The 27847-nt window shown below is 39.4% G+C and overlaps 1 protein-coding gene across 4 annotated transcripts in view; it reads right to left on the bottom strand.

The window, feature by feature from the left end:
* Positions 1-27243, bottom strand: part of P2RY8 (P2Y receptor family member 8) — a 34676-nt gene extending 7433 nt beyond the window's left edge. Inside the window, exons 1-2 of one of the 4 annotated variants that reach the window (XM_039725759.1) lie at positions 27122-27243; positions 23559-23644 (exon numbers count right to left, since the gene is read on the bottom strand). The gene's annotated coding sequence lies outside the window, so the exon portion shown is untranslated. The other 3 variants (XM_039725760.1, XM_039725761.1, XM_039725762.1) reach the window with 3 other exon arrangements.
* Between the last annotated feature and the right edge of the window lie 604 nt (positions 27244-27847).

Here is a 27847-nt window from a genome sequence, read left to right as displayed (position 1 = left end):
AGTAGAGGGAAGAAGGAGGAAGGGGGGACCATTTGGAATGATGGTGATTGTCTTCCCAAGTAACCCTTTCATGTAATGGGGACCTGCTTTCCTGGAGGTGGCTGAACACCTATCAGCCCATGGGCAACAGCAAATTAATTCTTCATTTTGTTTTGCTTGTGTGTATGGCTTTTGTTTTCCTTATTAAATTGTCTCAACTCACAATTTTTCTTCCTTCTACCCTTTCAAATCTCTCCCCAGTCCTGTCTGGTGGGGGAGGTGAGCAAGTGACTCTGTGGGCTTTGGCTGCTGGCTTGACTGAAACTACAGCAGCAGGTTAAGCTGCTGGAACCACAATGTGCCACTCCCATTGCTGCATCTGTTGAGGTTTAGTTTATGCTCTGTTTACATTTTCATCTAGTACAGGGTAACTATGTCCTTCCCCCACTGCACCCACAGTCTCTGTGTGTCTCTTGTGGTTTAATTTGTAAATGTAGTACATCAAGAGAGAGAAGAATTCCTCTTTAGAGGTTTAAAATTAGACTCCTCTTACATTTTATGAGTTTTTTCCATCCAACTTCAGCTTTCCAACAGAATTCAAATCAGTGAAGCTTGCATGGATTTTAAAACATTCACCCTAAGTTATGGTTTCATATGCATAATTTTTCAAAATATAGTTCTGTTACATATATTTCCCTGTTAGAAATACATGCTTTTTCTTTAATTTTGGGAGACCTATATTTAAAATACGACAGACCAATGGACATACTGAAACAAAAACTAAATAAGGATTCTTCAAGTGACATGATCCAGTCTTACAGACATTTACATCAGTCCTCAAGCTTGTGCCATAGAATGAGAAATGTTAAGCTTTTCTGCTTGCCTGATTTCTGAAACATTTAGTAGATGAATCTGTATTAGTCTCATCTTAAGTACTAAGCCTCTGGAGTAATACTCACTAAATCCAGGTAGGATTTTTTTTGCTACTCTTTGTACTCACTGGCTTGTGGCACTCTGCACAGAAAACTCACTTGGAAATTCAGTGCCATCATGGTTTCATCCAAGTTGCAACCATAAGCTAATGTGACAGCTGCTTAATGCTTTTCTGATAGGAATAGGGATTTCTTTCCCTTCAATTGACAAAAGATGATATATAAAGCATTAAAGGCAGTACTGAAAATCAAACAGTAAAAAAATCACAAGATATGTGTTACTTCTTTGGTGTGGAAGAGGAACAGCAGAGATGTCTCTATTTTTAGAGAACTGCTAAATTAAGCTGATGTGATTTCTCTCTTACATCTTTTATCTTCCTGTTGTCAGTGTCAAGCACACCTGTGAAAAAGACTTAAAAGCCCTTGAGTGAAGTCAAAATGAAAATTGCCAATTTATAAAAAATTGAGATTTGCTTTGTGATTTGAGATGGAAAAATAACTCTTAAAATATATCCCACAGCAGAAAGCCTTTCAAAACTATTGTGTTTCATAATTTTTGGTTAAAGCACTATTGCATAGGGGACAAAAGTTCTTATTTCATCAATTCTTTGATATTGTTACACTTTTAGAAAGACACCCTTCTAGATGAAGAATGTAGGATGACGTTTCAGATTACAGGAAAAACAAACTGAGATGCAATTTCAACTCAATTGCAAATAGATTTACAATGAAGCAAAGTGAAAGCACAGATTTTATTGTAAGCACTTAGAAAAACTCTATTAATAGTTTTTCATCAATGCAAGTGTAGCTGAAGAATGTATTTTGTTTTTTCTTCAAAGACTGCTTTTTAGTATATTTTAATTTTACATTTTTTTTACTTACTCAGTTTGATTACAAAGCAGTAACAAGAGCTAAAGGGTTACAATGGTTTATGTCTACTTAGTGGTAGATAAAACTAGAGACAACTTGGGCGTTCTCGTATGGAGTGTTCCTGCTGGGTTTTCAACCCCTCCTGGACTGTGTGAATTACTACTGAGATGAGTAAAAGCCCATAAAACAAATGTTTAATTTCTATTGTAGACTGTGAGGAGAAGAAGGAGTCAGGAAGGTAAAGAGCTGAAAGTTGGTAATCTTGAGCTGTGGGAAAAGTGACAAACACTTTTTTATTTAAATAAAGTAGGGGGTTTTAATATGAAGAACAAGAAGAAAAAGTGTCCTTTTATAACACATCTCAAGTACAGTTCCTAAAGCATCATTCATGTGATTCAGAGAAACACTTCTGCAAATGTTGAAGTTCACCAAACTGAGCAATGTAAATGAGTCCATTTCCGTCTGAATGTTTCCTAAACAGAACGTGGGCCTTAACCAAAAGGGGTGGCAGGTTTTGTACTGATGGTTCTTTCTCACCCTTGCATAAAACTTTCATGCAAATTTTAGCTTGCAGTATTACATCTCTACATCTCTAAAAGCCAAGAGTTTGTTTTACTCAGTGAAGATGTGAACCTAAGTCTTCTAAGAAATTTCTTTGTATTTGGGCTTCCTTGTTCTTTTAGCCGATTTGTTTTCCTATTGTTTGTTCTAAGTATCATTATTACAAAGGTCAGAAACTGTTGCCAAGCCTGTAATTATGTTATCACAAAGGCATTATTTGATGCTTTAGCTTGCCTTCTTTTAAGAAGAAGTATATTTAGGAAATGACACTTCTACCCTCTGTGCATTTGTGTGTGCAAATATTACTGAGCAGAGAAAATAAAACTGATATTATCTAACTAGCTATGATATTCCCGATCTTCCATGCCATTTAGCTTTACAAAAAAACCCTGTTCTTTATTTCTTATTTTTCACCAAAGATCACTCCGATAAAGGACATAAGTAAACCATATGTATACCTTCACTGCAAAAGTTGGTATATATTTTACAATGAAAAAATTATGTTATACTCATTATATTAATCAAAAACTCTTTCAGAGACAAATGTCAGTCTTTATCTTAGTATGCATAGTCAAAGTAAACCCCATGGTGGTTATAGCTCTGACCTCAAACCATCAGGGCAAGGTAAAACAAGAGTGTCTTCTCTCCACAAGGATTTCACATTGAGAGGTAAAAACCCCTCAGTTTTTTCACAAAGAAAATATAGAAATGTTACCAGTTTCCATGTAGTGGAGGGGTGCATACCTGTTAGAGCTTGTTAGCTGTATCAATCTAGAGAAAAACTGCTTTATTCAAAAGTGAATAAAAATAATGCTGTCATTTCTACCTGCTAGGGAGTGCTTTTGTTCTCCAGCCTGACAGGGTAAAAGCAGGCACTTTCCAAGACTGAACCAAAAATTTGTTACTGTGGAATTTAAAAAATACAGATGAGAGGCAAAGAAACTCTACTTTCAGATACTGCACCAAATCTTCAGAACTAGCTAAGTAGTAAAATTAAATCTACATATCTACTTTCAGATTTCCTGTGTCTGTCCTGGACTATGCACTTTTGCTGATAGTTGAATTTTAGTTCACTTGAACCTTCATCTTTTCAAAGTATAAATCAGCAAGGTCAGGATTCTCTGCTGGTGTTAGCAACATTCACCCTAATTTAGGTAAGATTTGCATAAACACAGCCACTGTTATCTGTGTCTATGAACCAGTTCAGAGCGAAACTCATCAATATGGTCTTTACAATTTAAAAAAAACTTCATTTCTGCAGTAGTCAGGTTCTTGGAAATAGTAAGTCTGTGGGCCAGTATTGACAAAAACCTCTCAGCATCTGAGGTATGATTTTACAGTTCAAGTGCTGCTTAGATTACAAAATAATTCAGTTTACAGTTTTCTTTATCAGTGTGCAAGTCAGCTTATAAAAATGCTGTGCACAAAACCTTAGGTCAGTTGAAACCCAAGTTGTGTAACTCTACTGATAAATTTTGTAGGCTGGTTTAAATTTCAGTAAAAGTATCCTAAACTGGATTTGAAGAGGCTCCAATTTAGGGGCTAATAGCTAGAATATTATATGTATGTTGATCTTTCCTACATAAGCAGACTTTGTAAGCTTAATTTTTTGAAGACTGATATTTAAAAAATATTAGCAAAGCTAAGGCAACAAAAGAGTTCAGCACATCAGCTCAAGAGTTCATCCTAGAGTCCTCTGTGATCACTGCCCATATGCACACTTGTATTTCCCAGCAGCACAAGGTAACTTTCCTCTGGGTGAAGCCGTGCTATCTTGCACAGGGAGGAAGAGCCATGCGAGCAGTTCCTGAAACTGCTGGTTCTTGGCAAGGAACCCTCACTTAAATGGACCACAGTGTTTGTCAGATGTTGCAGGGTCATGAACAATAAGCTTGTAAACCTTCCTTTAACTCTGGCAGACATCCTGCATAGTGTGCAGTTATCCTGTGCCAGAGGGCCCTGCTGCAGATACCTTGGCCTTGACTTGTGGCAAGATGAAAACACATGTTTTTATAGAACTTTGATGAAATTGCCTGATCTAGTTGAAATTTAAATGACACATGAACTGATTTCCTTTATAACTTTAAGTATTAAATATTGTCTGTATCCAGGATTGACAGACAATGGCTTCTCGTCATCAGCTACTTCCCTCCACAAGTAATTTCCTCACATAGCTGTTGTGAGAGTCAGGGGAAAAAGTGTAGTCAATCATTTCCCTTCGGACCTCAAATTCCAGGAAAAGAATTTAACAGTTTATCGGCACAAGGCATTTGTGGTAGACAATATGACAGATTCCTAACAGAGAATCCCTCAGTCTTCACAAACTTGGTGGTCTTAAACTGAATCTGTGTTCTCCAACTGGCATTTTGCAGCAAACAAATATATATAAGTTTACACATGTAAAAGCACATGTATATAAATATATATTCTGTTTGAAATCTCTACTTTCTATCTTTTCACCTCTCTTTTCTGTGAAGCTCTCTTCAAGTGTTTCCTCTCCTAATCAGTCCACAAAGAAATTAAGGTAGAGTTGCTGTGTGCTCTTGACGATTATCTTTAGAGATAAAAATAAAAAAAATTAAAAAAAAAAGAAAAAGAAAAGAATTTCAGGTTATGGGTTCTTTTTCATACTTGCACTAAGGATATGATAGTCTGTAGCTGTTAAATGATTTGGCTTATGACTGAGCCGTTTGAAATCTCTACTTTCTATCTTTTCACCTCTCTTTTCTGTGAAGCTCTCTTCAAGTGTTTCCTCTCCTAATCAGTCCACAAAGAAATTAAGGTAGAGTTGCTATGTGCTCTTGACGATTATCTTTAGAGATAAAAATAAAAAAAAATTTAAAAAAAAAAGAAAAATAAAAGAATTTCATATTATGGGTTCTTTTTCATATTTGCACTAAGGTTATGACAGTCTGTAGCTGTTAAACGATTTAGCTTATGACTGAGCTCATAAACAGGACAGGCATGAAGTTTTGCAGGTGTACCTGAAAGGATAATTTAGTGTGGTATTTGGAAAATGTTTTGAGCAAACAATGTAGAGTAATTCTAACAGCTATATAACATATTGGGGCCAGAAATTGGAACTAGTATTTATAGGGGTGTATTAAATATCTTGTTTGAGCATGTAAGCTGCCTTCAGAAGGGCCTTTTCCCACTGCTTCCACTAGTTGGTCTCGGTAGATTCAAAACATCTTTCTACCACCTGGACAAATACATGTGTCCCAAAAAGCCTGTGCTGGATCCATAACAACTGATGACTGGTAAAAACACACAATGAATTGTTGTTCCTCTTATTAATTAAGATCTACATGAATAGGCAAAACTCTTTCCTCAGCTGAGTAGCTGAGTAGCAGGATTTGGGTATAGGTGGCCTTTCCTGCCTGGTCTTTGCTACAGCTATGGATTTATTGTCCATATAAATCGAAGTATCGATTTTAGGGTGAGTTGGAAAGTGTTTACTGTACCGGGCAGATCTCCAGTGACTGCAGTATTTGCATACATATCACTTCCACAGTAAATGCAGGTGTTTAAAGCTGATTCCAGCCTGTTTTAAACATGCTGTTGATTCAGATCCTGATTTCCTGGAGGCCCATAATTGCCTGAAATCTGTCAGAATCTATCTAGTTCACTAAAACATAATTGACCCCTTTCACACTTGGGTCACTCAGATGCTACTTTTAAATGACCAGGTCAGCTTTTGTGTGAAAATGAATTGGCACAGAATAGGATCAAATGCATTATTTTACCTGTATTCATCTTCTTTCACCTGTGTGTCAAAGCCTACAGTCAGTTTTACATGATCATAAGGATCATGTAAAAAAATGAAAATATTTTGTCTTCTTAATAAAAATTATTTTGTCTTCTGTTCCTGCTGCAGTACTTGCTCAGCATATATCATTCAGCCTTTACAGGCAGACCATGGAATGGAGTGACCACTGCTCTCCTCCCAGGTGCCTCCTGCAGACTGGGTGTTCTCCTGATTTTCATGTTTTTCATGATTTTCAGTTTGGAGTAATTCTCTCATCAGTGGTAAAGAAAACAGTCTTGGCTGAAAAATACGAGAGCAGGAGCTCTGTAGGAGCTAAACTGATGTGCACTGTGCAGCTTTCTTGCGTATCTTATTCTCTGCTCCCAAAAGGGTAGAGGAGCTAGATATACAGAAAGAATGAGCCTCGCTTCCTGTCAAACTGCACATCTTACTGAAAGGCTTTGATACACAAACAGGCTGTTGGATGCACTTCAGTATGACTGGAACTGATATTGCATTCAGCCATTGTCCTGTACCTCTTGTCCACACCCACCAAAAATAGGTGACTGCATGTATTTCAGGAGGAAAGGTATGCCTGGGCTGACAAAGGACTAGGAGGCAGAAATGTAGGCAATCCAAGGCAGTGGGAAACATGAGCTCATTCCCTAGGACTTTGGACAACGCTTCCTTTCCAGCTTGGCCTGAAGGGACTGGTGGTTGGGGTGCACCTCAGGTCATCTCCATGAGAAAGCTTGCACTGTCACAGCTCTTTCCTTTGCCCAGTTTCTTTTGCTGCTTATTGTCACAGCTCAAAATGTGAACCCTGAATTGTACTACTGAGCTGTGTATGAGTTGTATTTTTGAGTGACATTCAGTTGCTTATGTATATGGTCACATGAGCTCTCTGCTAGAGTGGCTCTCTGCTAGAGTAAGTTTCTTCATTTTTTAAACAAATTGCCATCACCACTCAATAGTATTCAAGCTACAGTCATGGGGTACCCTGGCTGATTCTGCCTTTAATTATGATCATACCATCTATGGAGGCCCAGTGGCATGACCAGGATGCATTTCTCTCAGGAGCAGTCCTGTAGGTCTGGTATTCATGCAGCTTGCAGTGAAGTCTGAGGCAGCTCTGTGTGTTGTATGCACAGCACCTCGGAGCTCTTTGCTTCATAGGTAGAAGCAAGATCATTGTTTTTAGGTTTGTGCAAGATCACTTTGTTCACAAGTGGAAAGAACTGAAAATTGGCTTCTCTGCAAAAACTCACAGCTTATGTTGAGCACCAGTAACTGCAGCTGTTCTTCTTGTGGCTAGCACAGGACACAACATGGACTCACAAGTGCCTGAAGAGTGCAGAGCTCGTCTGCCCAAAGGCTCAGTGCACAGGTAACAGGAACCTCATAAACAGATTACAGGAGCAGTTATGACCTAGTTTTAAAAGCAGCAGCATATATGCACAAAAAGGAGGAGCAAAGAGCCAACATAATTGATACTTTTCTGTGACTTAACACTTTTTTCTTGACTTCTCCTCAGTTTGGCAATCTGGTACCAGTTAGAGGTATAACTGGTAACATACAACAAGAAGAGATTATAAAATGGGAAAAAAAGAGAAAAATATTTCTGAGAAAAGCTTCACTTTAGTCCAGTATCTTTGTGACCACACTAATACAAATAGTTCCAACAGGAATAGCACCCATGAAACCACACCTGCTTCACTCCTCTTAATATCCTTGAGTACAGGTGATACAGGAAATCTAAGTTCAGCTTTTCAGCTGAAACTGACTGCAAGTGCCATGGTATTCAGAGGACTTCTCTTCAGTCCTCTCTACACTTAATTAACTAAAATGTATAAATAAGAGGAGAATTGGATTCTATCCTTGTCTAACATACTCTTTTTGCTTGGAGAAGTATGTAAGTACCCTAAGTATAGTCCGATATATGCTGATACATTATTATAATGAATGCTACTTATGAAATAATCAGAGGCAAAAGTCAAATGTTCTGCAGCTTGTTTGTGTGGGGGAGTGAGTCCAGGCCTCACAGGCTGACAGCACAGCACCCTGGTGTATCAGCCACTCCTCCCAGGTCTGGATCACCATCACACTCCTCCCAGTTATGGATCACCATCAAACAAACCAGCTAGACTCTGCTCTAAGGCAATTTTGATGACTGGTACAGTTATGCTTCAATAAGATACATATAACAGTAGAGCACTAGGAGACAGTTCTTTGGAGACAAAATTTGTGCTGTTAAGAGCCCTAGAGATCTCTAAGTGATGTGCTCTGAAATATCACCACATTCCTGCACTTTCAGTGCATAACTTGACAACAAATACATAGAAAAATTATATAGATGCACTTAAGAATAAAGGAAAAGTTTGGTGCAGATGATGCCATCAAGAAAATATGGTTTGACCTAAACTAAAATAGGGCAATGTTTCTGTTACTGAAAATTAGTGTTATAGCTTTTAAACTAAAAATTAGAGAGACCCAACTGGCACAGAAAAGTGTATAGTTCAGGTGACACGTATTTAGTGGTGGGAATGTTATTAAATCCCCTGCAGTCTTAGTAGAAAGGACAGGAAAAGGTGTTAATAAAGTCCAGGAAGGAACCAGACAAATAGTTGCTACGTGTGAAGTGTGTGAAGCACATCACATAAAACAGTGAGCCACAAAAAACCCCAGATACATAAAAAACCAGTTAAATGAAAAATGTAAAAATGCTGAGGCTGATTGCCCTGGTTTTCAGCTGGGAATCTGACCTAATTTAGGCATCTGAGGAGCCTGATGAGAGAAAGTGACTGTCAGGAATAGTATGGCCAAGGCACACACTGATACAGCCCTGCCAAAATGGGCCATGCTACTTCAGGACCCTTACACAAGACAGAATTTCCATAGGCTGAAGGCTGTGACTGGAGGACTGCATCATTAATCACATACAGAGGATGGTAAATATGGTAGCGATGTGCTTGGGATAGAAGAATCAGATGTGAGAGCAAACAATATGGAAATAACAAAACCTTTCCAGTACCCCTAACCAAACTAGGAAAATACACTCTGGCAAAGTGTGTCTTCAGGCACATCAAATATGATTCCTTGTGGAAATCAGCTGTTCAAGACCCAGTGAGGAGGTCCTCACAAGATGAGGATTAGCAGCTTTCAGCTCAGGCCTTTGCCATCCTGAGTGTCCACAGCAGCAGGAGCACTCACCTGGGGTCTGCCCTTCCCAATTGAGACACCAAAGAGCTTTGGCCTATAGACTATTGCAGATAAATTTCTACAACTTGAACTCTTTAAATGAGAAGTTTTAGCAAACGGCAATCTTGAAACCTGTACTCTCATGAGGGCTTCCTTATCAAAAAGTTTTGGTTCTCTTTTTCACTCTGTTGTAGTGCCACAGACCATGAAGGAGAATTGCTGCTGGAAGCCTTTGCTGGCAGACACCTGATGCTTAGGCCATGGCTGAGGTGTGATCCCAGCCATCACAGCAGCCACCTTCTCTTCTAAAACCCCAAGGATACCCTCAGCTACCTGGGAGTAGAGACAGGATATGCCTTTTGAAAACACAGCCTGCTTCCCAGCTCACAGTGAAGAAACATCAGCACCAACTACTTTCTCACTTCTCTTTCTGAGATCAGTGGAGGTTATCTATTTTTTACTATTGCTCAGTTCCCTGCTCTGTTTGGGACCCATTGCTCGTGCTTGCTCTTGAGAAGTTCAGGGGCTCAGAGCATTCATGGGGTTTTCCCACAGAGCTGCCAGGACTCCATGTTCTCCCCAGCCCTGCTGAAATCCTCTGGAACCTTGGCCCACTTTCCACGTGTGCACATGGCATCCAGCCAGCAGCTCTGTGTGGCATCAGCTCGGTGGTGGAGAGGCCTGGTGGGGCATGTGAGATGAAGTCACCCATGCTTGTGACAGCCACTGAGCACTACAGCCTGCGGCGGGGTTTAATGTGGTTTGGAAAGCAAATGAGGGAAAATGACAGTGTTCTGAAGCTTTTTCAGGGAACTGAAAGAAACAGACCTGAGCCCTTTTTATTTCAACACCTCAGAAAGACTTTTATAAAAACCTAAAGTCAATACTTTTCAGGAGAACAACTTTAGTTTCCTTTCTTCTTCTCTGTGTGTTTCTGGTTTTTACATTGCCTTATCATCATGCAAATATACAGAAAAAGAGAAAGAAAGAAAAGGAAAGTAGTTTTAAGCTTTAAAATAAATCAATTTTCTTGAGGATTGTGGTTTTATAAAGGTTGTGGATCACATTTTCATAAAAGAGCCTGGAAAAACAAAATAAATTCTCAGAATCCCTTCTAGCCTCATCCATCCATCTGTCCATGCAGATGAGGAAACCATAGTGCCAACATACTAAAGATAAGAGTGTAGTGATAAAAGATGTTTCACCACACGCTGTGGGGAAAGTTTTTTACAAGTTGGGCCTAGCTTCTCAGTAGGTTCCTCTTTCCATTCTCTGAAATTCTTTTAAAAAAATTGCACACACAAAAAAACAACTTTCAAAAGCAGTTTCATCAGTTCAGCCCTCCCTTCACTCCCACACTATCTCTACAGATGCTTCTTAGATGTATTATAAACTACATATAAAACTTGTGTTTGTACTGCGTAGGTTGATAGTTTTTAGAGCATTCTGTTACAGCATGATGTAAAATAACCTACACAAAACCCTCAAGGCTTGTCATTTACTTTTGTTTACCTGTTTCTTTAATGTAAAAGAAATCCCTTTTTTTACCAAGACCAGAAGAAAGAAAAGACCTAGCCATTCACCAGCTCAAACTTATCCTTTCTTTTTAAAGCTTATACAATCACAACAGGAAATATTTTGAAATGGTCACACTAATCACAAGACAGAGTACTTTTTAGTCTGAGCAAGTGTTTATATTAGTCTCCTATTTTTAGGTTGCATCACATGCCAACTCCTTGCCATTTGTATTAATACTAGTACTATTTTTTTCTGGGGTTTTCTTCCCATTTCTTTACAGACCTGATACAAAGCAATATTTGGAAAATATGCTAATTTTGGCTTAAGTCCTCAGAATATTTTAGGAATCAGTCCTTAGCAGTGACATTCCTAATGAGTTTTCCTGCAAGCTTCTGCAAAAGCAAATGCAAATGCAAACTTGTCTCCTGCTGCCCAAACTGTCAGTGAGAATGTAGCAACAATACTTTGACCAGTATGTCAGTGGCCTCCCCACAATGCCATGATATCCAAAGCAATATGACTTTCTAGATTAGAGTCAGGAGCCACCTTACTGAACTGTAAAAGGATCTGGCACTCCAAAACCACTTCTAAAGTGCTGAGATGAAGTGGACTGATGGCAACACTTACAGTGAATTTCCTCAATATCGTTCCTGCAGAGAGCCATATCAATAAGGAGATGAAAATGTTAATGACTTCTTTGTGTCTCTGTGAAAAAGCCTCCTTGGAAATACAAGAGGTAGATGACTAAGAATCAGGTCTCTTCTGAGGGCTGACTGGATTGGCAAGAGTTGATAAGACTGTAGGTGTGTTCTTGAGGATGATAAGCAGAACATCTTAAATTCCAGTGCTCTCTCTTAATTGCTCAATGCCTTCTGAAAAGTCACTTTCCATCTCATATAATGTTTTCTTTAAATAATACTAATAATATTAATATTTTTTGCACAACTCAGTTACCTTGCTGCTGATGGCTCAAGGAATATTAGTGTCTTGTTTGGTAAATGCTACAAGAGTTATAAGGAGAACATTTAAAGTGGCTTTTGAAACTGAGCACTTCCTTGAACTTTAACTGATGATATAATGAGACTTCCTGAATCAATTATCGAAATAAAATAAGTATTTCTTTAGAGATAGTGGAATTTTTTTTTTGGCATGAATTATAATAATGTAATAATATCCTAAGAGGAAAAATCTCTACAAACTGCAAGGTACTGTAAGATTCTCTGGTTCTCAAATGACTGAATACCTCATATTACAGAATCATTTTGTATCCTGGATCTCTGATGTCTCGTTCTTGTTACTACTGAAGCAACAGTTCAGCCGAAAACCAGACAAAAGACTTTCTTTAGAAACTGGGTGTAAAAAGAGATTGTGGTTAGATTTGCTCAATTACAAAAAAAAAGAAAAGAAAAGAGATACAGGAGAGCCAAATTAAAAAAAAAAAAAAAAAAAAAAAAAGAAAAAGAAAAGAGATACAGGAGAGCAGCAAGTACCTAGAGGAGTTAAAACAGAATGTGAACCCACAGAGAGAGCCCAGTGCACCACCATCCACACCTACTCTGCCTCCAGTTGTAGAAACAAGTTTTTACATCTGCCTTCCAAGGAGTTTCCAGGGCCTGGTCTGAGATGCCCCCACCTCATCAGCTCACAATTAGCCATTTTATCATGAAATACAGAAAACCAGGACACTGAGCAGCAAGAAAGCTAGACAGAAACACCTTAGTCTCTGAGAAAGCTTCAGAGGAAAAGTGTGAAACCCTCCACACCCTTTGTGGAGGGTTTCAAGGAGATCTCTAGATACAACCATGTATTACCCCTGAAATTTCTGCTGCAGTGAGATGTTTGCCTCCATCTTATCTCATAAAACCCAGAAGTATCCAAACCAGCAAAAAGAGTACTATTCACACTTCCTAAATATCACAAAATATCACACAATGGGGAAGTGGGAGATATGAATTTATTTCTCTCTTCAGAGTGAGGGGATTTAAATTTATCCCCCCCCCCCACCCCCATCAAGCAATAGGATTTTCTATTAGTTGCTTCACAGAAAATATATAAATTATGTTGAAATAGGAACTGCATTTTGAATGCCTTCTCCTCTCAAGTACTAAACAAACACTAGAGCTTGTTTTTCTCACCTATGGAATTTATATCACAGTGGTACCATGCAACCTGGAACAAATTCAGCTGCAGGAGCAAAGACAACTTGTAGATAAATAACATTGTGATTAATGCATTTCTGCAAGAATGCTTGGTTCTCATCAGGCCAGGTAAATATCCACAGTCTGTAGACTATGTATCCACAGGACTAAAGGGCATATGGCATTGACATCTTGCTTCTTTCTGTATCCCACAGAAGATGTACTCCAATAAGTGTTCTGGCAATTTATGGTTTACTAGGTTCTCAAACTGATGCAGCACAAGGAACAGTCATCACCCCACTCAACTGTGATTTCAGGCCTTCAGCCTGAGCTGTGTATTAGGATATATGGGCTTCTGAGGATTTAATGCTTGGGGTTCATGATTTTTGTAATGGCACCTTTAGCAAAAGCTGAACAGCTGAAGATGTCAGTCTGGAGTTTTAGCACTTAGTGACAACAAAAGAGCATGTAGGTCCCTAAAGCCTTTTTCAGTGCTAGCATAAAGATCAGAAATTGGAAATTCCACTTGTGATGGAAGTTTTCTCCTTCAGTGTAGGCTTGGAGTGGATCTCAGCAAGTACGTCAGGCATATGAACAGGCAGAGGCCAGATGCTAGGCATATAATGTGAGTCACAAATGCACATTTGCTTTGCTCTGCTTCCTGGGATTATGCCCCTTTTGCAGAAGAATCTCTTATGCTAGGTAAATCATCCATTGGTGAGCATAGTGCCACCCTGGATGGATGGTCTTCATCCTCTATTGTAAGAATCAGTGGCAGTCAAATAAAAATGCTTGCTTTTTCTGCTTTTATTGAAGTCAATTACTTTTCTCTAGTTCAAGAACCCTGGCAGGTCTTCCAGAATATACTGTCACTCAATCAGTCTTCTAGATCATGGAGTTAAAATGTCTTGCTAAATTCTTTGAGAACAGATATCCTGTCCCAGCAGATTAGGAAAGACATTCAGCATAGAAAAGCTACCTGGCTCAACTCCACATTTTAGCACCATGCCCCCAGGCAGATATAAGGTACTTGTGGAAGTGTGTGAGGGTGAGTTTGGTAGGTGGGTGTGATGCATTCACTGAAAATCACCTGGCTGAGTGTTCATGTATCTTTTCCTCCTGTGACAGGAGGCAGTGAAGTAGGGCTGTTTCTTGTTGAACAAAGATTCCTGATTTCCTGTATCGTTTAGATGGATGAACTCATGATGATGAGCTTCAGCCTACAGGGGTATTGGTATCTACTTGCTCTATGTCTTGCTAAGATCCTTTACACATTCCCCCTTCCTAGCTGGAATGGGAGAAGAAGAGTAGAAAGATTCCATACTTACACTGACTGCATTTTCCTGCCAAGGGGGGCAATTGCACAGGGAAATACCTAGGAAGCCAGGCCAGAGAAAAAGACTCCAGTGAGAATGAAAGCTGTGCTAATGTTGCTACAACAAGGCTCAGGCTGGCCTCAGAGCAAAGACCAACCCAATGTTTTTTTAACAGAACAAGGCTCACAGGACATAGATGGAGAAGATCACACACACCTTCTTGTGCCAGCACGAGACCTCAGCTATCTCTTGTGACATCCTGTCATTGCTGGCATGACTAACTCCTATCAGTGGGTATGGGAGTACAGCACTGTGAAGGACAAGGTCTGAGGAAAGCAGCAGATGATCAAGTCACTTTCAGCGTTGTGTGGTGACAGTATGATGCTATCTGTGATGCAGGCCATCAAAATAAAACTGTCAGAAGGATGAATGGGAAGACTACAGGACTTTCAGTGCTAAGAGACTGACACAACCTCTCCCCCCACTCCTAGCAAACTGTTGTCAACTCTTCTACTCCATCTTGCTGTTCTGTTGAAAAGCTACCCTAAAGTTTGCTTGGCTTTCATAATCCCAGTTGGTTGGAAGGATGCACAGATCAACTTATTCACAGACTGGAAATGAAGAAGAAAAGCACACCTAGAGACCCTCTATTAAAGAGTTAAGAGGAAGGGAGGAGAAATAAGGAAGTAGTGGTTGAAACAATCTGCTTTTAAGCAAAGAAAAAGGTTAAGAAATACTTGATAACATTTTAAACGTTGTATAAACAACACAGAAGAGCTAGGAACTAGGTGTTTTTGTTTTGTTTTGGTTTGGTTTTTTTTCTTCCTGGGGATGTGGGCGTTCATAACTAGTGGAAACAGCAACGAGAACTTCAGAATTGGAAGCACTACACTTTTAGCCAAAAAAACAAGCAGAGTTTTCTCACCCACCAGACCGAAACATGAAGTGAAGGGACTATTTCTAATAAGGAGAAGAAAGATTGGTTTCCAAACCCTTTCAGTAGGGTAGCACAATTTTTTTCAATCTAGTTAATTAATTTGAGAACAAGTGGATCAAAAGTATATAAAACAGAACAAGCACATTAAAACCCTTTGTGAGGTTTGCCACAAAGGACACCGAGACTGTCAGTGTCAAAAAGATAAATACAAACTGATTTGCAAAGAACATTTTTATATTCTGTAATTCTGATCTGAGAATGCTCTGTTGGCTTTTTAAAAATTGTACCATATTTGGCTGTTTCTCCACTGGGGAAATACTCTTGTCATTTATCATGATCAACAGTAGTGATTCAGCAGCAATACAATATTTGTAGCCCTAACATATAAAAAAATTAATGCATAAGACGTGTTGCACATGTATTCACAAATTGCTGTCATTTGCAGTTGTCTATATGTAGGGCCTTGCCAAAACCTATGGCATAATTTCTCACCAGTGTGAGTTGCTGTGGAAGGATTTAGATTAAGGATGGTTTAGGACTAATTTATTTCATGAGTGAAATATATGTGAATAAAAATAAAATAAACAGATAAAATTGAAAACATTTAGTTTTGATGTTCTAAACTATGTAGAAGTTTAATTACTGCAAGCTTAACTTTCTGCCTTTATATAATCCCATTTAACTGTGCATGAAACTGTACGGCAGTGAGTAACAGTCTGCAAGATATTTATTTACTCACAGCACTACTGTGAGTTATTTATCTTCAATGCCTTTGATGGCTACACATCAAGAGACTTAAGCTTTGGCTCAGATCTGATGAAAGGAAATAAGCACCCACAAGTCTCTGCAATGGCTACACATCAAGAGACTTAAGCTTTGGCTCAGATCTGATGAAAGGAAATAAGCACCCACCACCTACTTTCTCTGGAGGAGGAGAGCAGTGAGACAATAATGTCCATGCAGAAAGCTCAGCCTGAATTTATTGTCTCCCTCCCAGAAGAAAGTAAAGGGGGACAGTGACACTGGGCTGCAGAAATGGAAGGTGAGGGCTGGGGCTCAGTGGAGCATGCTGGAGATAACAGAGAGAACCTACACTGAGATGCTGGGCCAGGCAATTATTTCTCTGAGTCAGTCAGTGAATGCTATTCACAGAAACCGAGTGGGCTGCTTGGACTTAGAAGTGAAAGAATCTGATATTTCAGTACAATTTCTTACCAGACAAATAGAATCTGTGGGTGAGCATGTATCCTCACCTGCAGGGGAAGGATATAATACAGTCTAGAATCTAGAAGGAAATGTCCTGGGCAACTGTCAGCCAGAACAGGTATCACACATTTGTTCACTTTATCCTTAACATAAAAGCAAGAATGTAAATAAAACCCAGAGAGACACTGAGCCCAGCTGCTGTCCAGGTTTGTTTGAAAAGGATCTTAGGCCTATATACATGAGTCTATATTTATCCTCTCTCTCTTTCTCAAAAAATGTGAATTGGCAGGATGAAAGCCTGGATTTCAGGCATTTATAATTCCACCTAATGTTTTTAGCTCCTTTTCCTGATTAGTGCAACTGTATATGTTTTTCTGTGTGTAATGGCCATAATAACTCAGGAGAAGTTTGTAGATGTGAGCAATGGCAAGAAGGATAATATTCATTATATATTATTCCACTGTCAGTCACAGTAAGAAAACAGACCAGTGTTTCCTACTGTTCCCAGAGCCACTGGATCCACACATGTTGGTGTTTCTCCCCTTGCGGGGCAGTGTCACCGTCTCACTCTAACTGTTCAAAATGCCTTTCACTTAGCCCTTTTTTCTGTCTGGGTTCAAAACAAGAAAAATGCAGCTCAGAATAGAAGACAAAGTATTTCTTGTGGATACAAATATCAGTCTGGAAATCCTACACCAAATCCTGCTTGACTCAACATGTGACAGTCCTAGTTTATGAATGAATCATATATTTATCTTCCATTGAAGGAAGTGAAAGCATCTAGCATTCAGTCCTCTTGGGCCCATAGCTGGACACCAAAATATCTTTAATATATAAGCATGGCTTTATTTCTAACACCCGGCACACTTTGAATTTCTGGCTGGTTCTTTGTGAACATACCTCTACTTATTTTCTTTGGGTTTACTAGAAGAGTTTAAGCTGATGATACATAGAGGATGTGAACTTTTTTACTTTGCTGTGGCAGATATGGGCAGGGGAGCATTTACAGCTCCTGCAGCACATTAGTGTGAACAACAAAATCGTTGGCAATGGCAAGCTGGCAATGGCAATGACAACACTGATATTTTTATTTCAATCTTGAGAAAGCCAAATCTCCAGGTGACCACACAGACTTTTGAAGACAGCAAAGATTTTCAGTTTTATGGCCCCTTACTGCAAGAAAGACATTGAGGTGCTGCAGAATGTACAGATAAGGACCATGGAGTCTGGAGCACAAGAACAGGGGGTGCTGGGCATTTTGAGTCTGAAGAAAAGAAGAGACCTTTCACTCTCTACAACCACTTGAAAGGAGGCTGGAACCAGGTTGGGGTTGGTCTCTTCTCCCAAGTAGGAAAAAAAAGAAATGGACTCAGGTTGGCCTGTAACCCAAGGGAGATTTAGATTGAATAATAGGAAAATTCCTTCACAGAAAGGGTTATCAGGCATCGGAACAGGCTGCCCAGGGAAATGGTGGAGGTATTCCTCCTCACCATTCCTGGAGGTATTTAAAAGATGTGCAGATGTGACACTTCAGGACATGGTTTAGTGGCAGACTTGGCAGTGCTGAATTAAGGGTTGGACTCTATGACCTTGAGGGTCTTCTCCAACCTAAATAATTCTGTTTCTGACCACCTCTTTTTCCTCCTACACTCATGACTACAGTAGTCCCAAAGACAAATTAAGGCAGTCAGAAAAACAGGCACAACCAAAGGAACTGATTTTTCTGTAATATGATTGATTCCTTTCTCTCTCTGCTCTCCTGCTGCTAGCTGACACAGTAATAGTCTTTCCACAAGCTAGCGCTCCAGATTTAACAAAGTGATTCCCAGGCACTGCTGTGAGAGTTGTGCAGTTAATTTTTGCAGTACTGCAGCAGTGAAAAGTGGGAAGTGCTGAGAATCCTCCCCACTCAGTGTAAACATCTCCTCAGGGTAGACCAATCATATTTGTTATTGATATCCATATTGGCTATGATCTCTGCCCCTGTCATGTGGGGGTAATTATGTATTCAACCCACAAACGTTAATAGAAACAGACATGTGAGTTGAACAAACTTATCAGCTTACTATAACATGTAAAACTGTGCCATGTCCTGTTTCTCAGAGAAGAACTGTTGGTAGGAAACATTTCACTTAAAAAGCTCAAAAAATTTTTCACAGGTGTATATGGTTTTAAATGTCAAACATTTAACATGCATGTTACCATAAAAAAACTCAGTGATGAGTTTGTGAGGCTATTTTAGCCACCAACACCGATTTTAAGATTATGTATCTGCACTGGTGAGAATTGCTGAGCTGGCAAAAGCCAGACATGTAACAGGAAACTTCATTCTTCATCCTCTTAGAGGTGTTAAATACATGTTTATGGCCCATAGGAAAAATGGGTGACCAAGAAGGCACATCATGTGAAAGACTGGGTTCCAGTGATTTTCTGGAACAGGGATATGCAGACCTCAGTCACAAATCAGGCTGATAAGGAGATGTTGTATGCAACATGCAAGGCAGTGTTTAGTCCATCTTAAGGTCTTGGTCTTGCTTCTATTTAACTCAGTCTCACATTCATGTGCTAGCAGCCAGCTTCTGTTAGCTGCAAGCATGGATAGGTTGCAAACTTTTTGACTAGCTATGTATTTCTAAAGACCCCAGGAGCTCTGATTGGTGCACTGAGGGCTTAAACACTGTGCAACTGAGACCAGCAGCTTTGCAGAGACATGTGACTGAGGAGAATGGAAGGTGTCCCTTATGAAAATGTCGTGTCTTTTCCTTCCATGTTGAAATGCTCACAATGCTCATTTAGCTCAGGAAAGTTACTGTTCTAGCAGCCTGAATAAATAAACAGCTGAAGATCTCGAGAGCCAGAATTTAATCAGCAGGTTTCCATGGTTGATTTTTAGCTGAATGATCCTACTAGTGAAATGGTGTAGATCAACAAGCCGAAGACAGGAAATCAGCCAAGATTCTCTATCTCTATTCTAATTGAACTCAGTCAGTTGCCAAGAAACTCTACAGATTACAGGCTTGAAAATGGATATGTTCAAACTTGCCTTTTTCCACTTGATTTCTATTGGAACCAATGCCTTCCCAGCAATTTTCCAAAGGCCCTATCAGAAAAATTTAGACTTTTTTCTCCTGATTGTTCAATAAATGATGCTATGCCCTATATAAAATGCACTGTTTAAATTCTTGTCCTACATACTAAATAAACAATTTATTTTTGGGCATTTTTATGGCTTCCAGTGTTGCAGCATCAAAGTGCTTCAGAAACACCTACAAATTTCTTATTTGCAGCCTTCCTCTTATATAAAGATTATTTAACCCCATATTACAAAGAGGAATGTGAGGAATGAAGGCCCTGAGTTACCTAGTACCTAATTTCTAAAAGCATTTGGCATTAAATAAAATGTTACTCTTTCAAAGCCACATTTCTATTGTCCATATCTGGATTTGTGAGCACTCAATACTCTGCAAGTCAGATCCAGATATCTTTTAATAAGTATTTGAAAATTAGGAACTCAGAGTTGGTGCCTGTTTCTGAAAGCTTAACCCCTTTAAACCAGATTTGAAACAGAATTTCAAGCTCTGTAAGATAAGCATCACATGGGTGGAAGGATGAAGGCTTAGGCATCTCAGAATGGGATCTGAAATAGTCAGAAAAATTATAAGGAACAGTGTGAAGTCAGCACCCTTCACATACCACACACATAGGTCATTCAGTACAGACAGAGGATGAGTCTTAAAAACATGAAAAATTGGGGGAACAAATAGTAATTCTCACAGAACTTACTCTCACAGGGAAACTACAGGGAGACCTGAACCTTCAACCACTTTCCTAAAGTTCCTTTTATTAAAATTCCCTGTTGCCTTTTTCTGGGGCCTAAATATAATTTGCTACAATTTTTCAAGATAGTTGATAGAAGAAAAACACTTCCCTTCTCTTCCCTGTCTGAACAACAATTCAGTAGTTAATTTCAGGAAATAGATGCCTTAAGCTGCCCTCCAAGTCTGACCGTGGGAGTTAGATTATCTGAGCTGGAGATTGCTTTAGCCACAAAGCTTCTGGTTACTGCCCATCTTTCATCAGAGATGCACACTAAAAAATTATCAATACAACAACTCAGAAAAGATGAAAACATCATGAAGTAGGGCAAGAGATTCTCTCATCTAGTGACAAAGGCAGCCATCAAGTAAGTGCACATGGCCTGGAATCTACTCTTTAGTTTGGCCTCTGGAGTTATCCAGTGATTACTGTCAAACTGTCTCTGAAGACAAGACTAGAGATAAGGTCTTTAGCCTTCCAGCTGAATGGTTTTTCAGGCTTATGACCTTTTTTGTCTTCTTTTGCTTGCTGTTCCAGCTTCTACTGGCTGGGTGCAATTCAGCCCAGCCCATAGTTCTAGCATACTACCTAGGAAGGAGGTGGATAAGCCTTTAAATACTTTCAAAAGAACAAAGTTGAATGCGCACACTCTTTCTCCTAGGAGTATGCTTTAGACATCACATGGGTGGAAGGATGAAGGCTTAGGCATCTCAGAATGGGATCTGAAATAGTCAGAAAAATTATAAGGAACAGTGTGAAGTCAGCACCCTTCACATACCACACACATAGGTCATTCAGTACAGACAGAGGATGAGTCTTAAAAACATGAAAAATTGGGGGAACAAATAGTAATTCTCACAGAACTTACTCTCACAGGGAAACTACAGGGAGACCTGAACCTTCAACCACTTTCCTAAAGTTCCTTTTATTAAAATTCCCTGTTGCCTTTTTCTGAGGCCTAAATATAATTTGCTACAATTTTTCAAGATAGTTGATAGAAGAAAAACACTTCCCTTCTCTTCCCTGTCTGAACAACAATTCAGTAGTTAATTTCAGGAAATAGATGCCTTAAGCTGCCCTCCAAGTCTGACCGTGGGAGTTAGATTATCTGAGCTGGAGATTGCTTTAGCCACAAAGCTTCTGGTTACTGCCCATCTTTCATCAGAGATGCACACTAAAAAATTATCAATACAACAACTCAGAAAAGATGAAAACATCATGAAGTAGGGCAAGAGATTCTCTTGTCTAGTGACAAAGGCAGCCATCAAGTGCACATGGCCTGGAATCTACTCTTTAGTTTGGCCTCTGGAGTTATCCAGTGATTACTGTCAAACTGTCTGTGAAGACAAGACTAGAGATAAGGTCTTTAGCCTTCCAGCTGAATGGTTTTTCAGGCTTATGACCTTTTTTGTCTTCTTTTGCTTGCTGTTCCAGCTTCTACTGGCTGGGTGCAATTCAGCCCAGCCCATAGTTCTAGCATACTACCTAGGAAGGAGATGGATAAGCCTTTAAATACTTTCCAAAGAACAAAGTTGAATGTGCACACTCTTTCTCCTAGGAGCATGGTCTAGAGGAGGAGTTACACTATTTTCTACTCTTTGACCTTTTGAAAAGCAAGTACTTTTATTTGTAAAGAAGAAAGAGTTTCACTGGCATTCTTTAAGCATTCTCCTTGGTGGCACCGGACCAACTTCCTCAGTCCTGTCAAAATCCATTTGTTCATATAATTACTAATGGGTATCTTCTTTATTTTTGTCTCTAAGTATCTTAAATGCTGCTATCTTGTGTTATAAGAAGCAAATACTATGGTATAATCCCCCAGTACTCAGAGGCTGCATCAGAATTTTCCCTGTTCAGAGCTGAAGCTCTGAAGTTCCATCCTAGCTCCATTTCAAGCATTTCACATTTATCCCTTTCTTAAAAAGGTGACCTTTTCTCAGCATCACAAAAGCTTTTATCAGCATTTACTTTCAGGTAGAATCAGTGGCAGAATCATATTTCCCAGAACATTACTCAATCACAAAAATCACAAAGCTACTTTGCTTTTTCCTGTAGTTCTACATCTCAGTCAGCATGTGTCCTCCAGCAGCAAGTATATCAGAGCTGAGCAATGAGACAGGAAATGGTCTTCCACTAAACAGATTGTTCACTGATTTTTTGTGCTGAAGTATCATTCTGTAATATTTACCCTTAGGACTCTGAGGAGTATACCACCTGCACAAGGGAGATTTGACTACATGTAAAGTATGTCAATATTAGTAAATTTAACACTGTCAGAACAGATAATGAAACTCAACTGCTGGGCTGCTACAGTTCTGGCATGGTTTTGTCTTACACCCTCAAACAACTCTGAGTCACAATCAACTTCTTGTATAGTTCAGGAGTTATGACAGACAAAAGACCATCCCAGAAAAAGAAGTTTGGATGCAGCCATCATATTATAGAGGCTGAAAACAGTTATTAAAGATGTGTGAAATATGCTAAAGATCAGGATATGACTGGTCCCAGCAAATGTGGAAAGTTACTGCTGGGTAAAAACATATTCTGTGTAATGTAATTTTCTGCTGGGTAAAATAATTTTCTGTAGTCCACTAGAGGGTGCAGACACACCTGTGCTGCCTCCAAGATTCACTTCTATGTTTCTGAGATCTGAATATTTCAGGGGTTTCTCCAGAGTATTTGGGGGAATGACCTGAAAGAAGCAGATCTTATTCTACAAGTCCTCTACAAATCCACTTTCATCATCATCAGCATGTAACCCAAAGTCTCTCTTCCTCCTGTTAACTGCTCTCCAGATCCCACCCTCTGTCCTCATCTACCCCAAGTTTGTACTACCAGTTTTCCTTTTTTTGGTCTCATCCTCACCATTTCTGCTTACTTATCCACAGTTTCCTACCCTATCTCTCAGCACTGCCTGTGTTCCAGGGGGATTTCCCTTTGATCCCTGCACTGCTTGACTGTCTCAAGGTGAAGCAACAAAAGTACAAAAGGCTTATTCTCACAGCTTTTGACTGCTGAACCATTGTAACCCTAAAGTGGGGTCTACTTAGTGTGTCCAGGATTCTGGAGAACAGGATTTCAATTGGGCATGATTTAGTAAGTTTCAAAGACCAATCATGTTTTTTAGAAGTTAAGGTGGGGGGCGGGGGGCAGGGAAGAAAGAAAGAAAAAATCCTAACAAGATTATTTCTGCCTTTGTGCTTACTCACCTACTCAATGCTTGTGTTCCTGAATATTCCCTTATTGCCTCAGCAATTGCCTCATACATCTAAACTCTGCATGTAACATCCTGTCAAAGAAAATGCAAAACTTTTCATCTTAAATGTTGACCAGACTTACAGGCAGCTTCCTAAGGAATTAGTCTCGCCATCTTACTGCTGATGTTTCCGTGCTGCAGCAGATCAGATTTCCTCTATGAGTAAGATCTGCAGAAAGGAACAAACAAGAAATCTTTTAAGGAAAAAAAAAGAAAAAAAGGCATATCTAAAGATAATTACAAACAGTGACAGTGACAAGCATTGATAACATTTTCTATTTTCTTTCACGGACTTAAATATATGGTTCACTGGCTGTAAAATATACCTGTGCAGGACTACTAATGCTTCAGAATATAGACATCTGAAGATGAAGAGAAGATAAAAGAGCACATACTTCTTGTTTGAAGTACTTTGCTATTTTCCCTTCTCATTTTTGCAGATGTGAATCAGGTGCAGTGTATCTCACAGTAAGTAGCCCTAGCTGCTGCTTCATGACCATAGCAAGGTGTAATTTCTGTTCTTATTTCAAGACTTAGCATTGGGAGAGCAAGGATTTTCAATTCACCAGCTGCTGAGCCTGAATTCTTCATGCAGTAGTGTGAAAATGTGGTAAAAATGTGCAGCTCTTGATGACCCAACTTACAGATCCCTGGGCTCCAGCCTGAACAACTCTTGGACCCTCATCAGTCTGTGTGCAAAAAGGCAGAATCTCTCTGTTCAATTTATCAATGACAGATAAAACCCAGCATTTAATTATTGAGCTGTTACACAAAGCATACACAGATTTTTTTCTCTCTCTTTCTCTGGTATTTAGCTTTAGTTAAATATTCATCAACACTGAAAAACAAGACTATCAATGGAAAATTTCTGTAAGGACAAAAGGCTTCCAATCAAAAATATATGAAAAGAGACTGGATCAAACTGACATTACATGATTCAAAGATATAGAAAATTAATCCTGTGGGATATTTCTGATTGATTAGTAACCAAATTTAGACAAAAATTGGATTATATTACCCATTTAAAACCTATTTTAAGTAATAACCTTAACTCTCTCTCTGAGTCCCTCTCAGGTTTCTTGTGTATAAATAGAAAGCCCAAGAGGAACACCAGCTTGACTTTCCCATTTGAGAGCTGGCAGTAGAATAATCAAGCCAAAACAATAATCCCACAGACATTTAACTATAAATAGAGCTCATTTCATCCAGGAATTCTAGAGGTAGTAGTCAAGGTCCAAACTGTAATGTCATTTCTGTAATGTCAGTTTTCAGACGAGAACTACATTTTCAAGCTCCTTTTGTATGCTATGAAGAGCATGGGACCAGTGTCAATAAATATGCCTGATAAGAAAACCTCTCTTCTGTCCAACTGAAGGCTTTGCAAACATTAGTTACCAGCAGTGAACCCCCCTGAACTTCTGTTTCAAAACAACTTTTTATCAGGAAACTGTGCAAATGTGAAGTTTGTAAGTGGCAATACATGTGCACAACACCATTGTTGTTTTATTTAAGATGTGTGGTAACACAGTCTAGCTGTGCCTTCATTTTTGAGCAGGACAGGGGAGTCTACCACAAAAATAACTTGTGGCTGAGTTGTGTCTGGGTTTCTCCCCTCTGGCTGCTTGACCACAACGCAGCAGTTACTGTGGCAGACCAAAGTTGCTATATAATGAATGACCTTTCGGGTATTTGTTTTCAGTGCTGTTACACCTAACCACTGCACATAATATACGGCACCCTCCGACAGAGGAGTGCACCCTTTTCCGACATCAAACAAAGATACTGATGCTGAAAGAGAGCACTGAAAGCAAACATTTTATATCACCTGAGCTGGCCTTTTCTGCACTAACAGCCATCAAGCCTAATTATCTGTACAGGCAGACACATCTGAGTTGAACCCAAACCCACGCTGCAAGACAGAAGGTGAATATATGAACAATGGGTAAGATGCTGGTTGGTGACAGGGGATGCCTGGATTCAGTTTGCTCTTCCCACACAAAGCTACTGAGCGCTTTCCCTTGAGCCCCCCGTGCCTATTCAGTAACTGGGAAATATGACTGCAGAACTGCAGGCACACCTCAGCCTTCAGCAAAATATGGCACAGACTGCAAGAATTTACCAACTAAGGCCATACAGACCCATAAGGAACAGCAAACTGCTTAGCACTGATGTTCAAACTAAGACTAAGGCTGATGCAAATGCTTCTACCCCTGCCACAACCTCTTCCCTAGCAGAATGGTGACATGCTCTCTGGGTGTTTCTAAACTGACACAGCTGTTTGCAAGGGAAGACTGGGCTTCTTGATCAGATTGCCTGCACGGGGCAGCTGCAAAAACCAGGGCACAAGTCTGGCACCAGCAGAGATTCGTATTAAGTCCCCATCTGTAGATGCAGTGACAAAACTTCATGTGGATCATTGAGTCTGTAGAGCGTGAAATTCATTACAGAGGTCCAGTCACTACTCTAACAGCAATTTCACAAGTAAAGTGAGAATGATTTAGGAATGAAGTCCCAACGTGGATGGAAATTTTGTGTCTGAATCGAACCAATGCTGTTAAAAGTCCTAACTACGTTTTCCTGACTACTATGTATAAAATCCAGAAGCGTTTAAACGAAACATTCAAGGAGTCAATATCCAAACATTAAAACTGATAACAAGCAAAGAGTTAAAAACCCACAAATGCAAAAAAAAAACCTCTGAGTCTTAAAAAATCCACAAATGCCATACCGGTGTATGATTTTACTCAGGGATCAGCATGGCACATACCGTTTCCCTTTCTGTATGGTGACACAATGACAGCACATTATTACAATAACTTCCCCACAGATGTCTATTTTATGCTTGTTTCTGAACTGTTTTGTTATTAAACAAAACAAAAAGGTTTTCACACAAAGAATCTCTCTCCTTATCTATTAAGGGGTAATAAATGCCGTATGCTAAAGTGCACTATGCTGTGGGACTTTCTTCTGGTGCCTGTCTGAGTTCAGCTTTTATGCATCAAAAGACCCTGATGAAATGGTATAATTTTATGATATTGTTCCAGAGTCACTTCTGTGTGCATGTTGGGCTGTTGCATGTTAAAAACCACCAGAGCAGTCTCAGGATGAGACATGACTCGCAATAGCCAAAGATAGATATCAGATCCAGATTTACAACTAAAACTAGTCCAAAATTGTCCGGGTTTGATTTTTCTTCTGTCCCCCAATATTAGAAGCTCATTCTTCCTCTTTTTCAGAGTTAAAGACACACGATGATTATTACTACTGTCCTCACTAAAGCAAACTGTATACGTGAGAACTCCTTATTTTCTTAGTGGCTCCTGCAGACTGAACTCCTTAAAACTGGTGATAAGTTTTCTTGCTCTTTTACTGCAGTATTTGCTGTAATAATTCTGACTTCTAAATACATGCAACATAATTTCTTAATTATCTTTGCTCTATTATTAAGCCATACAGTTCTTCCTTTACTTCTACAGCTCACAGTCATCTGGCACAAAGATACACATGTACTTCTTGAATTGCAATGAATCGTTCTCGCTTCAGAGGTAAATAAGAGGAGGGAGCAAAATCAGTCTTGACTCAGTCTGACTCCTCTGAGAAACTATTATGAATAAACAATCAAGAAGTGAAAAGCTGTACTCCTTACCTGGTCTGAGAGGTACAGTGCACCTTGAAAGCCTCTTAAATGACACAGAAGAAATAGAAATAGTTGAAAGTTTTTACTCATCCAACCAAAGGACTCAGGAAATGACTCTTTTGCAACTATTAACTCCTTCCTTACTTCAAAGTCTTTCAAGTACAGTTCCACTGCAGTTTGGTAATGAATGCTCTGCCCTACACATGATTTCTGTTTCATACTGAGAATATGCAGGTGGCCAGAGGAGAAGACTCCCATCACCTCTATGAAAGAGAAAAACTGCAGCGTCTTCTGCATAACTGTGACCAAGTACAATTTTCTGTTGAGTGGCGCTTATGTAATGCAGAAATGACCTAGAGTAATGGCTTGACCTCCCAACTCTCATTTACAGAAGAAGTTTAGAGCAGTGAAGCAACATTCTCATCATGAATTCAGTGTTGTGGTGCCCAAGAGAGGAAGGTAAAAAACAAGGTTGTTTGAAGGAGTGGCATCCCTTGCAGCCTGGACAAGAATTTCATATACATATGGTGTATGATACTTTCACACACAGAGGGTCTCCAGCTGAAAGTCAGGCATCCCGGAGTATCAGGAGTTAGCCCTCTGCATGTAAAACCCCTCTGTGCCTAAAACCCTGTTTTCCTTGCCTAAATGTATATGTTCTGAGACTGAGCTTATAAACACTCACTAGCCTGAAAGATATTAAAGGCCAGCTGCCCACAAGAGCACAAGCTACTT

Source organism: Passer montanus, unplaced genomic scaffold, assembly GCF_014805655.1.
Source record: "Passer montanus isolate IOZ18808 unplaced genomic scaffold, ASM1480565v1 scaffold56, whole genome shotgun sequence".
Lineage (NCBI taxonomy): Eukaryota > Metazoa > Chordata > Aves > Passeriformes > Passeridae > Passer > Passer montanus.
The sequence above is the reverse complement of the archived record's forward strand: the minus strand, read 5'-3'. Positions and strand labels throughout refer to the sequence as shown.